Here is a 13,121-nt window from a genome sequence, read left to right as displayed (position 1 = left end):
CCATAGTTCTAGTGATAATAGTAGGTGCATTCTTTCTATTCATTTCCTGAACCATGCAGTACACAAACATCCCAGTATATAATAGCTGACTTTAACACAGGCATTCATACTAATCTTCAATGGGTCAAGGTTAGTCACTTCAGTGCAACTAAAATAAGAAGGATGTCAAAGAATGGTAAACTACCAGTATTTTCTTTTTCCATGGTTGAATTGAATGCATGGATAAAGGCTATTGATCCATTGTAGGAAAGTGGTAAGTTCATTTTCAGAATGAGGGCAAATAGCAAAAACATCAGCGACATAACGAAACCAATGAGAGGGTTGGGGATGATGAATGGATTCTTTGCATTCTAGGGATTCTTTGTTTTGCAAAAAAGGATCTGAATTCAACCGAAGGGGGGGGTTGCTGAGAAAGGCGGTAGAAGGCACGAAGACTGAGTTAAGAGGGTGAATTGTAAAAATTAAGATAAGATTAGCTGATGCAAACCGAGTAAGAGTGGAAGTTAGAAAAAGTTGCAAAAGTAAGAGAGCAAAAATAAGAATGAAAGCAGAGAAAGCTACAGAATAAAAGAGCAAGAGAATAATTGAGAAGAAGTTGAGCGGTGCAGCAGTAAGGGAACAAGAGACAAAGGAGAAACAAGAAAGTGGGAGAATAATGCTAGAGTTTGGAAGAGGGGAGAGATTAAGATTATGTCTATGTATAATAAGTTGTGAAGATAGTAACATGTATGGAGGTTTGATGATGCTGGATGTACAGAAAAGAATGTTAGAGGAGTGAGCATCATCTTTATAATCTAATCCAAAATTTGGATGAGATGATAACGATGGCTGGTAACAATGACCTGAAAGGCAGCATGAATCAGGTAGCAAGAGATACGAAATCAGTGATAGACTGTGCAACAGAAAATTGTGAGAGGAAGGATATTAAATATGTTGCCTTAGTATGATAACACAGAGTTAAGGGGACAAGTGATGATAATGAAAGATATGATAGTGTGTGTGTGTGGAGGGGGGGGGATAGATTAAACATGAATATAGAGAGATGCAAGCATTTGGAGAGATCATTGCCTTTGAGTAAGTGAAAGCATCAGGTCAGGAAAACTAGTTGTTGAGCTGGAAGGTAGCAGGAATGGCCTTGTGGGGAACAGTGGGTTGGAAAATGGGAGGCTGCATAGTATACTTCAGAGCAGAGCAAAGACAGGTAGAGCAACAATAGGTATGTTGTTAATAGAAATAATGACAATGTACTGCTTTTCCTATACACAAATGTCAGGAGTATGAGGAATAAAGGGAATGAGTCTGTGGTGTGACAATCTCAGTCTATCCAAAATAACTGATATCAGTGAAGCATGGTTAACAGAAGATGATGTCCTGACTGGAATAGCAGAAGAAGAAGAAGAAGAGTATAGCAAACTGATAGAAATGGAAGGGAAAACAAAGTGGAGGAGTGCTACTTACAAGTTGTGCCCTCTAGAGAACTGGCACAGATTCTTTGAGAATACAAAAGAGAGAGAGCAGCCAATACAGAATATTTGCAGGATGCTACTATTAGATGTCAAGGTAAGTGCTAATGAGTAGGAAATGATTAGCCAAATTAGCTTTGCAAGTGTGAGTAAGAATAGCCAGAGGAAGCAGCATATAGTAATAAGGGAACTCAATTTCTGAAACTCCTGGAGAGATATATGTCTTAGGCATCATGTTATAGAGGGAACACTAGAATAAGCATTTTGATTTGATCATAACAACAGACCTCAATTGTGACATCATCCTTTCTCCTAGATGGAGAGATCATTCAATGTAGCCTTGACTCTGCATAATAAAGCAACGAGTGAAAGCTACAAGGAGAAAAGAATTTATATAAAGAATTATAAGGCAGGTGATTATAACAGACTTAGAAACAAACTTAATTTATATCTGGGTTTCTTTTTTTTTTTTTTACTTTATTTCACTGGTGATACTTTTTTTTTGCTCAGTCCATTGATATAATTCATCGTTTGTGATATGTTGGGGCAAATATATTTTTAATATTTTATGCAAATGGATAAGTACCAGATTGACATAATAGGGGTGACTGAAACAAAAAAGACAAAAACTGGTGAGATCTTTCTGAGCAATAAATAAAAAATGTTATATTCAGGCAATGACAATCAAGGAAAAGCAGGAGTAGCCATAGTATTCAACAGTAAATATGAGGCTAATCTTCTTGAATGGCAGGCAGTCTCGAGTAGAGTGATGTGGGCAACTATCAGAATGGGGAAATGGACAATGAGATTTATTTGTGCCTATGGTCCCACAGAAGGTTCTACTAAGGTAAAAGTAGAGGAATTTTTTGAGGCTTCAGAGAAATCAACTGACAATGAAAAATGCTGTTCCTTATTGGGGATCTAAATAGCAGAGTAGGAAATGATTGTTAGACACAAAAATATATTGGGAAAATTTGGAGAAAAGCTAATAATGGCAAATACCTGTTGGATTTCTGCTCAGGACCTGGACTGGTTATTACTAACACCATGTTCCAACATAAAAATGTGCAAAAATTCACATGGAGAGAAGAGGCAAGGAATAAGAAAAGTCTCATTGATTATGTTATTGTTGATAGTGATTTTTTCTCTCTGGTGCAGGACAATAGAGTGTACAGAGTATTTGAAATTGGAAGTGATCACCATTTAGTCTATATTAAAATTGAATTTAATATAGAAAAGAGGAACATGTAACGAAGTTTTACAGCAAATAAAAGATGAGCAGCTCTCAGATGTGAACTGTAGACTAAAATACACAAACATTATATTCAAAATAAAATGAAAGAGTTTGTGAATAGAAACCAAACCTTGGAGATACAGTGGCAAGCCATGAAAAAACTGATTGATTCAGCCAGAGAGGTGTGTGGTGAGGTTGTCTGCAAGGATAGAAAAATCAGAACTCCATGGTGGACAAAGAAAGTTAGAGGCAGTGAAGGAAAAGAAGAAAGCATTTAAAACTTCCTGGAAAATAAGTCAGCTTGTGCTCTTAGAGATTACAGAGACAAATGTAAGAAAGCTAAACACTGCATAAAACTACCTAAACAAAAGACACGAGAAGACTTTGGTAAGAACATAGAAAATAAATATCAAGAAGGTGGCAAGATATTCTGGAGGTTGTTGAAGCAGCTCAGAAATGGAGGAAAGAGTGAAAAAGTCTGTAAAAGGAATTAGAGATGATAAAGGTGACATGAAAACTAGAGAAAAAGATAGACTTGATGTATGGAGTAATTATTTTGTAAAATTGCTAAATGAAACAAACAGTGATAGCACAGTGGTAAAGTACACTCAACAAGCATACAATCAGGAATACATATCCATACTTGAAGTAGAAAAAGCATTTAAAAGCGTGAAATGTGGAAAGGCAATGGGAGTGAATGATATTCGAGCAGAAATACTCAAATATAGAGGTATAAAAGTCTTGCAGTGGCTGCACTGCATAGTTCAGAAGGCCTGGACAGAGGAACAAATTCCAGATGATTGGAGTAGAGCTCTCATAGTATCCATATATATAAAAAGATAAATAAAACAGAATGTGAGAATTATAGAGGTATTTCTCTATTGAGTGTTCCTGATAAGATTTATGCAAGTATACTTGAGAAACAGTTGTGAACTATTGTGGAAGCAAAGCTTGGTGCAGAACAAGCTGGATTCAGGCCGAATACAGGCTGTCAGGATCAGATCTTCACTTTATGACAAATAGTTGAGAAATCATTGGAATATAACAAAGATCTGTATTTAAGTTTTGTAGATCTGGACAAGGCATATGACATGGTGATGAGAGAAGTTATTCAAAATGCTACAGTTGTATGGTGTCAATAGGGCATTATATCAAGTAATACTTATTCTTTATTTGAGTTGTAAGTGAGGAGTAAATAATGAAGGAAGTACAGGAAGATGGTTTAATGTTAAATCTGGTGTCAGACAAGGTTGCACATTATCCCCTGTTAGTCATTATCTATTAAGAAGGAAGGGGTGTATGGAGAGGTAGCACCTTAGTATCGATGTCAGCCGCTGATGTCAGGGTTAGGATGTTGGGCTCTGGTTCTCACATACACTCAACTCTCACTTATGGCTCCAAGAAGTTGGTAGTGCACACCAGTGGCCACCCCCCTGGTAAACTGTCTTGGCTGGCAGACTAAACTAAGTGAGGGTATCAGCAATATAGAATGCTGTAAATAGGGAATATCACCCCATATGTGCACGAAGTCTGAAATGGCCAAGATGGCAGAAGAATCAACACTGACTAATCAATGGCATCAAGGGCATGACAGCAAGATGTGCGGCACATTGAGTGCACACTCCTGACATCTAAGGGACTTGTGGCCAGCTGCCGTGGAAGAGATCGGAGCCTCACCACGTATTTATCCATTGTCAACCATGAAACACACCATGTCACAATATGAAGTTAGAGATGTGGTTGAGACCCCCTGCAACCATCAGCTCTTATAGCTACAGGGAAGAAGAGCTTGAAACTGGGAATTGTAAGACAAGAACTACTAAGGTAGTGTATGAAGATAATATCCCAAACCCTCCAGGGAGGATATTCTCAGAACACTCTATGAGGCAGGCAAATTAGATAACCTACTCCAGGAATTAGAAGTGATGAAGGCCGATATTGCAGGTATCAGTGAAGTGAGGTGGACAGACACAGGCATAATAAGAAGAAAAAATCACAATATAATCTACTCTGGCAGTGACTTACACCTTAATGGAGTAGCGCTTGTCCTAAGTAATAGAATTGCAAAATCTCTACAGGGATATTGGCCCATAAATGACAGAATCATAACAGCCAAAATAACTGCACAACCATTCAACCTGTATATTATCCAAGCATATGAACCAATCCAAGATTATCCAGATGAAGAGTTAGAACAATTTTATGAAGACATCCAAATTGCAATCTCCAGTGCTAAGTCAGATGATGTTATTATACTGATGGGTGACCTAAATGCAAAAGTGGGTTCAGAAAAAATCTCATTTTGCATGGGAAACCAAGGGCTTGGAATCAGAAATGAAAGAGGTGAAAGATTAATTCAATTCTGTGAAACCAATGACCTAATAATTGCCAACACACTGTTTAAACATCCTCCCAGAAGACTATATACCTGAACAAGCCCTGGGAACATCTATAGAAACCAAATTGACTATATAATAATAAGCAAAAGATTCTGAAATGCAATAACACAAACAAAAACATATCCTGGAGCAGACATAGGATCGGACCACAACCCAGTGATTGCAAAAATCAAAATAAAACTTAAGATACCAAGCCAACCATTCGTAAGAGAAACTTATCATTCAGACTCACTTAACAACCAAGAAGTTAGAGACTGCTTTATAAAAGAATTCACAGAATCCCTTAACAAGTATGACACCACAACTCACACAGAAAATAGAACGCTAATTGATGAAATTAACATGAACTGGCAAACATTCAAGAATAGCAGCAATGAAGCAGCCAAAAATACACTCCCACAATTAAAAAGGAAAAGGAATAAACCTTGGATGAATGAAAAAATATTGACGTTGATGGAACAAAGAAAAAAGTTAAAGAACAAACCTGAATATAAAAGCATGAATAAAGAAATAAAAAAAGAATGCAGGAAAGCCAAAGAGGAATGGATTAAATATAAATGTATAGATATAGAAAACCTTGATAGAAAACACAGAAGTAGAGAAATGCATGAAAAGATCAGAGAAATGACAAGCAGGACAAATACAGCAAACCATGCAAGTGTCATTAGAGACCATATTCTAATGGATAAAAAAGAAATCATGGAAAGATGGATTGAATACACAAGGAAATTATATGATTGATTTAGAAGGACCATCCATTTTACTCTGTGAAGTTGAAAATGCCGCTAAAACCACATAAAGCTGCAGGAATAGATAACATCTTGGCAGAATGGTTGAGGGCTCTCAATGAAGGAGGACTGAAATTTCTAACAAAATTATGCAATAAAATATATGAGACTGGATTTCTACCCAAAGATATTAATCACTCAATTATCGTTCCAATTCCCAAAAAAAAACAAAAGCTACAAGATGTGAAGAGTTCAGGACAATCGGCCTCATCAGTCAAGTATCAAAAGTCCTCCTATATGTTATTCTTGAAAGAAATAAAAGAAAAATAAACATAGAAATAAATGATACACAAAATGGCTTCAAGGAAAATGTAGGTACAAGAGAAGGTATTTTCAACATCAGAACCATCATAGAAAGATATCTAGAAAAACAAAAAGATGTGTGCCTCTGCTTCATAGATTACAAAAAGGCATTCGACAATGTCCAACATGAACAATTAATTGAAATCCTTTCAAAAATAGGCATGGATGAAAATGACATTAGCCTATTAACTAATCTTTACTGGGAACAGACTGCATCTTTGAGAATAAATAGAGAGACCTCAGAAGAATTCCCAGTTCAGAAAGGTGTGAGACAAGGCTGTGTCTTTTCTCCGATTCTCTTTAACCTATACACAGAAGAAATATTTAATAAAATTAGTAACCTCAAAGGAATCACTGTAGGGGGTAGAAATATTAATAACCTAATATATGCAGATGACACGGTTCTTCTAGCTGAAAACAAATATGACCTCAAAACTCTTATAGATGAAACCCTCAAGTATAGCGAACAGTATGGCCTCAGTTTCAACTTTAAAAAGACAAAAATCATGATAATTTCAAGAGAAAAGAAAATACCAAAAATATGCATCGATATAAAAGGAAATAAATTAGAACAGGTGCAAAAATACATATACCTCGGATACTCTCTGTGATCGAAAATGGCAGGACAGAAGACGAAATTAGAAAAAGGATTGAAATCGCAAGGTCAACTTTCAACAGTATGAAAAAATCTACTAACATCTAGAGAATTTAATCTGAAAACAAGACTAAGAATCTCCAAATGCTACATATGGTCTACGTTATTATATGGAGTACAGACATGGACACTCTCCAATCCGAGTGTGAAAAAACTGGAGGCCTATGAAAATGTGGATGTTGCGAAGAATTATGAGAACATCATGAAAAGAAAAAAAGACAAATGAAGAGGTACTAGAGATGACAGGCGTCAACAGGAGCATGTGATGAAAGAAATTGAAAAGAGAAAAGTCAGATATTTTGGACATATTCTGAGACATAACTGCCTACAAAGGACACTTCTTGAAGGAACTGCTGAGGGAAAGAGAGGAAGACAAAGACTGGAGTGGATGAAAAATATAGAAGACTAGACCTATCTCTCATATGAGGAATGCAGCAGAGAGGTGCAGAATAGGACATGGTGGAGACACATGGTAGTCAATTTCCTGGAGGGAGAAGACACCTGACAGGACAGGATTATGAAGAAAAGTGGTATTAAACCTGATACCAAAATTGGAGATGTTAATGTCAGCTCTTTGCTTTATGTAGATGATGTTATAGTATACTTTTAAATAAATCCAGTACAAGTCAACAAGATTCCCTGACTAAATCGAATAAATGTTGTAATAAATTTGGTATGAAAATCAGCAATAACAAGACAAAGATGATGAAAATAGGAAGAAACACTGAAAATATCGACTGCGTTGTGAATGGAAAACCTATAGGACAAATAAAATATTTCAGCTACTTAAGCACAATTTTTAGTGAAGACGGTAAATTAAATATGGAAATAGACAACAGAATGAGTGAAGCCGGTATGGTAGGAAGTCAACTGATTAAATTTATATGGAATAAGAGAGAAATTAGTCAAAACACTAAATTAGCTGTATACAAGACAGTGTTCAAACCAATTTTAACTTATGGATATGAGAGCTGGGTTAGAAATAAAACACTTGATCAAAGACTAGAGACCATAGATATGAGTCCTGAGATGATAAATTTCCATATTTAATTTACCGTCTTCACTAAAAATTGTGCCTAAGTAGCTGAAATGTTTTATTTGTCCTATAGGTTCTCCATGAACAGATGGCATCAATGGCAATATCACATTAAAAACGAGGATATTAGGAAAGAACTTGATATTGTTAGCATCCAGGAATGTGTTAGCAGAGCTAATCTCAGGTGGTATGATCATTTAAACAGAATGGTAGAGGAAAGATTAGCAAAACAAGTGTTCTCTGTCAGGTTGGCAGGAAAAAGACCCAGAGGAAGACTAAGTTATAGGTGGATTGATATGGTAAAAAGTGCTTTAGAAGATAGAAATATAAGATCTGACAAGGATTGGAGTCTTGACAGGTAACAGATTGAGTTGGAGGAAATTTGTATATAGGAAGATAGGAAACTATAGTATAGTACTGTCATATCCTGCACACACACCTCCCCTTGAGAGTACATGTCAGGAATTTGATAATGAAGATGCTATTTAAATTAGTTAAAGCAGGAATGGATAATATATTCATAGACGGGAGATTGATTCTCTGACAGTAATAACATTAGCTAGTTATGCATTGAAAGGAAAGTTCTCAAAAAAAAAAAAGTTATAAGTGTGATCCCATAGAGGAGGGGAAGTTTGTGCTGGTGCTAATTTGTGGGTTGCAGAAATTAGTTGATAGGCAGAAAAGGGGAGATATGATTGAGACATTCAAATTGCTAAAGGGTTTCTATAGGATTAATTCAGAGGATATTTTTGAGATCAGGACTGGTGGTGGGAGAACTAGGGGACACCTATGGAAGCTGGGCAAGATTGTGGTTAGTAAGGGTGCTAGAGCTGGATTTTTTACTTTTAGAGTGGTGAATGAGTGGAATAAGCTGCTAGAGTCTGTTGTGGGTGCTATGACGGTCAGCGAGTTCAAGGCAAGGTATGATAGATACTGTGAGAATGTCGTATAGTTGTGTGGACATGATGTTTAGGGTCTCCCTCGATGAGTCTAAGGACTCCCTGGAGTCACCCGTAATAATAATAATAATGTTGTTTAATTCATATATGAATGTTTCTGTGAATAGTATCTGAAGGGTGATATTTGGGTTGTTTTGCAAATGATGAAAAGTTTGGGAGGGTACTAATGAATAAAAGCGATATGTCTACAAGAAGATCTAAATAAACTTAAATTAATTAAATAGATATGAATGTGGGAAATATTGGTTTAAAGTTTCCAAGTATAAAGAATTTTGGGTGAATATATTTCCATCTATTCATTCCAAAGTACTTATTCGGTTGGAGGAAGTACACTGAAGTTAGTTGAGAAAACAGTATGAGGGATTAAAGCAATTATGACAAGAATATTAACAAATAGAGCAAAGAAAATAATTGTTCCATTTTATAAGCCACTGTTCACAATATCTGAATTACTATATGCAGATTTTATCCACATTTGAAAGGAGCAGGAAGAGGAAACTCTTTAAAATGTTCAGAGATGAGGTAAACTTAACACGATATCAGAATCATGAGTGGACAGTGCCTTCAATCTCCAATGAACAGGACATTGGTTTGTTTCTCAATGAAGGCATGGATATTTGGAAATGTTTTCAAGTAGTACATGAATGTCATTGCCCAACATGACACTGTGTTCCCTGCTTACTGGAAACATATGAAGTAGCTTCAAAAAAAAATTATAGTATAGCTGCTGGAAGTTAAACACATTTCTTTCTTTTGACTTCTTATTCTATTCATCTCATATTTCCATATATTTTATTAACCAAGGAAATATAAGTTATTTACTCAAGAGCCATTTCATATAAAGTGCACATTCAAAGAAATAGCACAGTCATCATTATTTAAACAAAAAAAAGGTCTCATTAAAGCTGATGCCTCATACAAAACTGAGCAGAGTTTAACAGATACAGGAGAGTATCAAAATGTTTGTAATGATGGTCAAATAAATGAATAAGCTGTGAAATATAAAACATAAATCAATGACAATAATGAACACTGAGAAAAGCAATCAGTTGGACATATAGGAAAATATTAAACGGGAATGTATTTGTATATCTTTGAATGGTGGCAGAATAATTTTATTTATTTATTTTTAATTTTTGCAATGATTTCTAAATTCAGGTAGACTGATTCCTGCTGTTTATGTTATAATAATAAATAAATAAATAATACATGTTAATGTGCCACTGGCTTTGGCAGAATAAGATGGCAGCTAACAAACCATGTGATGGCATAAAAATCTAGGTTGGAATTAAAGGATCAGCCGGCTTCTTTAAAATCCAAACTAATAACAGATGGTGTTTAATTTTTTTGTTTGTTTGTTTGGTGTGGGAGGGATCGGTTTGTTTTTGGTTGTAAGAATTTTTTCAAACCACTCTAGAGTATGCTTTACAGATTGTTTAACTTGAAAACACAGGCATACTAACGTACAGTAAGTGGGATAATCAGGCAAAATGTTTTTGTTACAAGAAAATAAAAACAAATAAGTAAATGAAAATAAATAAATAAATAAATAAAAACGAAAATAGATTTTTCAGAAAATGGATTTTTAATGATAAAAACAGTCTACAGATAAATAAAAAGATAAAAATAAGTCAGCAGTTAATCCTGGGAAATCAGATTTAAGTATTTTTTTATTTATATTTTATGTCTGTGTGGTATATGAGTGAACATCGTAGAACGAACATATAGTGCCCTTAAAGTTCCGGGACGTTAACAGCAAATCTTTAAGTGACTTTTTGTTGAAGACCCAAACATTTCAGCACATTCATCCCTAAATTAGCACATTCCGTAACTAATTATGAACAATTAATCAAAATCTGAAGATTCATTAACAATGACCACAGAAAGGCAAGTAGTATTTAATGTAATTAATATGATGAAATTTAGAGAAAGTATTAACTTACACAACAAGGAAATATTAGCGTTTGAATGGGATATCCTTCCACTCTTTCACTTCATGAATTCATCTCCAGTTGTGAGTGAGTCATAAATCACAATAGGCATTTTACTATGTAGAACTATTTCGAAAATGGCAGAGGCGCACGATAGAGACGAAAATCACATCCGAATACATGACTTGATAAGCCATTAAGTGTAACTACATTACCGTTATTTATAATACCCATACATTCCTTGTTATCGGGAATATTTTGGAGATTATAAAAACTGAATACACCTTCAATAATGATTACTGATTCTCTACAGTCAAAATTAAAACATAATAAAACAAAACATACGAACTTACAACGTAAAGAGTTTAAAGTGAGTGATGGCATTCACGCATGACACCTGTTGCTGCAACACTGGAGCAATGGAGAACATCTGCTCTTATCGGGTCATACTGATAACAGCACAAAATGTCTCTAAAAGGCTCTAATTCGCTTCTTGATATTCACTTATTCTATTAACATATACCGCAGTAATCAACCGAGCTATTCATATATGTTCAAAAACCATTAATTATATATATATAACATGTATAACTATATACACGTATATACTCAACAAACAGTCAAAACTTATCCAACTCTAAAACTGCTTCGGCGTTTCTATTATCCAATCGAATCACTCTCCGGTGGAAGCGTCCACTATTCATTAACTAAAAGGAGGGGAAGAGAGTGGTAGGGAAACTTTCAGTGAAACAAATTTTCTTTATAAAATGCAACATATAGTTAGCGTCACTATATCTTGTTATTGATTACAAGTTCATATCTTTTGACCATTTACTTATATTTTAAAATTCATAATACTGTTTTACATTATAGGTTTAACTTCCTCCACGGCATTACAGGCGATTCACATTGCTTACTTAAAGACAACCATACGGACAGCATTTTATATTTTACATAAGTTAATAAAGTGGATGGTCTATACGCAGTTTCATTTATCCAGTTAGAGTATCACTTCCAGCTTAATTTATACACATAATTTTACACACACACACGTGAAGAAAAGTTCTACTTACAGATTAAGTTTTCGGACAATAGTTTGTTTCTTACTAAATTAGACTTTTAATTTAGGATAAATATAGCTGGTAATTAGATTAAACAATACAGTTTTTAATAAATTATACAAAAACATCTTTAGCTTTCTGTAACAACAACGCTTAGCAGGAAAGCCAACTTGCAGGACATAGCTGGTCATTATGAATGTAATAGGTCGGTAACCTAAAAAAAAAAAAAAAATTACGTATCCAATATGGCCTCCAACGTAACGCCTCCTCTCATCTCGCTCTTTAATCTTGTCAGCAGCAAGGTGATGCTTTGCGGTGATGCTTCGTTTTAACCTTTCCTGGTAAAGGAAAATACAAGACAACTTTGAGGAATGACAATGGTTAATGTTCAGAGTTTGTGAAAGACGCAGTATTCGTTTAAATGAATTTAGTGATTGAATAAAACCTCACATAAGCAAAAATTGAGTGTTCTTATTAAATTAGGACTTTATATCTTTATTATTTTACCAATTTTTGAATATATATATAAGCAAATAGAAAAGTCAATTACGTTCAAGTTAGATAAATTAAACATGCTAATATAAGCATGTCATCAAAACATAAGGTCTAGCAAACAAAATAATCATTAACCGAAATGAATTCTTATTTCAATTCTGACCTATTTACTTTGACTCACTGAACCACGCCAAGCGAGTGTTGTCACCTAGTTAAAACTTCTTAAGAGAAAAGGAACATTTCAGTGGAGAGAGAGAGTTCATTATTCTCCCATCCCAGTTCTAAAAGTAAGAACTCTTGATCATACAAGCTATAAGATCATAGGTTCGAATCTCAGCCCTAACTGTAAATGAAATACTGGAAGTGCCTGCTCCAGATCATTTATCTGGAAGGAATAAGAAGAAAAACTATATGTATTGTATATATATATGAGAAGACCGACTTTTACTGCAACAACAAGGTGATACTTTTAATAACACTTTAATGCATGAAAATACTTTTAATACATTAAGTGTCCAAAATACTTGAGATACTTGAAGCATCCGAAAATGTATACAAAACATTTTTTTTTTTTAAATTAACACTTTTGCTAACTTTGAAATCATTCAACCCAACGTTTCATTCTTTCATTTATTTAAAAATAAATAATACCTACCTCCAATCGTAGGCTCACTCTTTGTTTTCAACTTTTTAGAGATTTTATTCAAAAACAATGCATTGATAAATATTAACGTGTAAAATAACAAAAAAAAAACAACTGTTTTTATTTTATATATGTAAATATACGTGTGTGTGTG

At 34.6% G+C, this 13,121-nt stretch overlaps 1 protein-coding gene across 3 annotated transcripts in view; it reads right to left on the bottom strand.

Annotated features, from left to right (window-relative positions):
• Nucleotides 1-11,964, bottom strand: part of LOC150107668 (uncharacterized) — a 32,835-nt gene extending 20,871 nt beyond the window's left edge. The window contains exon 1 of one of the 3 annotated variants that reach the window (XM_090391998.1): nucleotides 11,842-11,964. The gene's annotated coding sequence lies outside the window, so the exon portion shown is untranslated. The other 2 variants (XM_090391996.1, XM_090391997.1) reach the window with 2 other exon arrangements.
• Between the last annotated feature and the right edge of the window lie 1,157 nt (nucleotides 11,965-13,121).

Source organism: Typopeltis vanoorti, chromosome 4 (assembly GCF_054136105.1).
Source record: "Typopeltis vanoorti isolate ZY-2024b chromosome 4, IOZ_Tvanoo_1.0, whole genome shotgun sequence".
In the NCBI taxonomy this organism is placed as follows: domain Eukaryota; kingdom Metazoa; phylum Arthropoda; class Arachnida; order Uropygi; family Thelyphonidae; genus Typopeltis; species Typopeltis vanoorti.
Note: the sequence above shows the minus strand (reverse complement) of the source record. Positions and strands in the feature narration are given on the sequence as shown.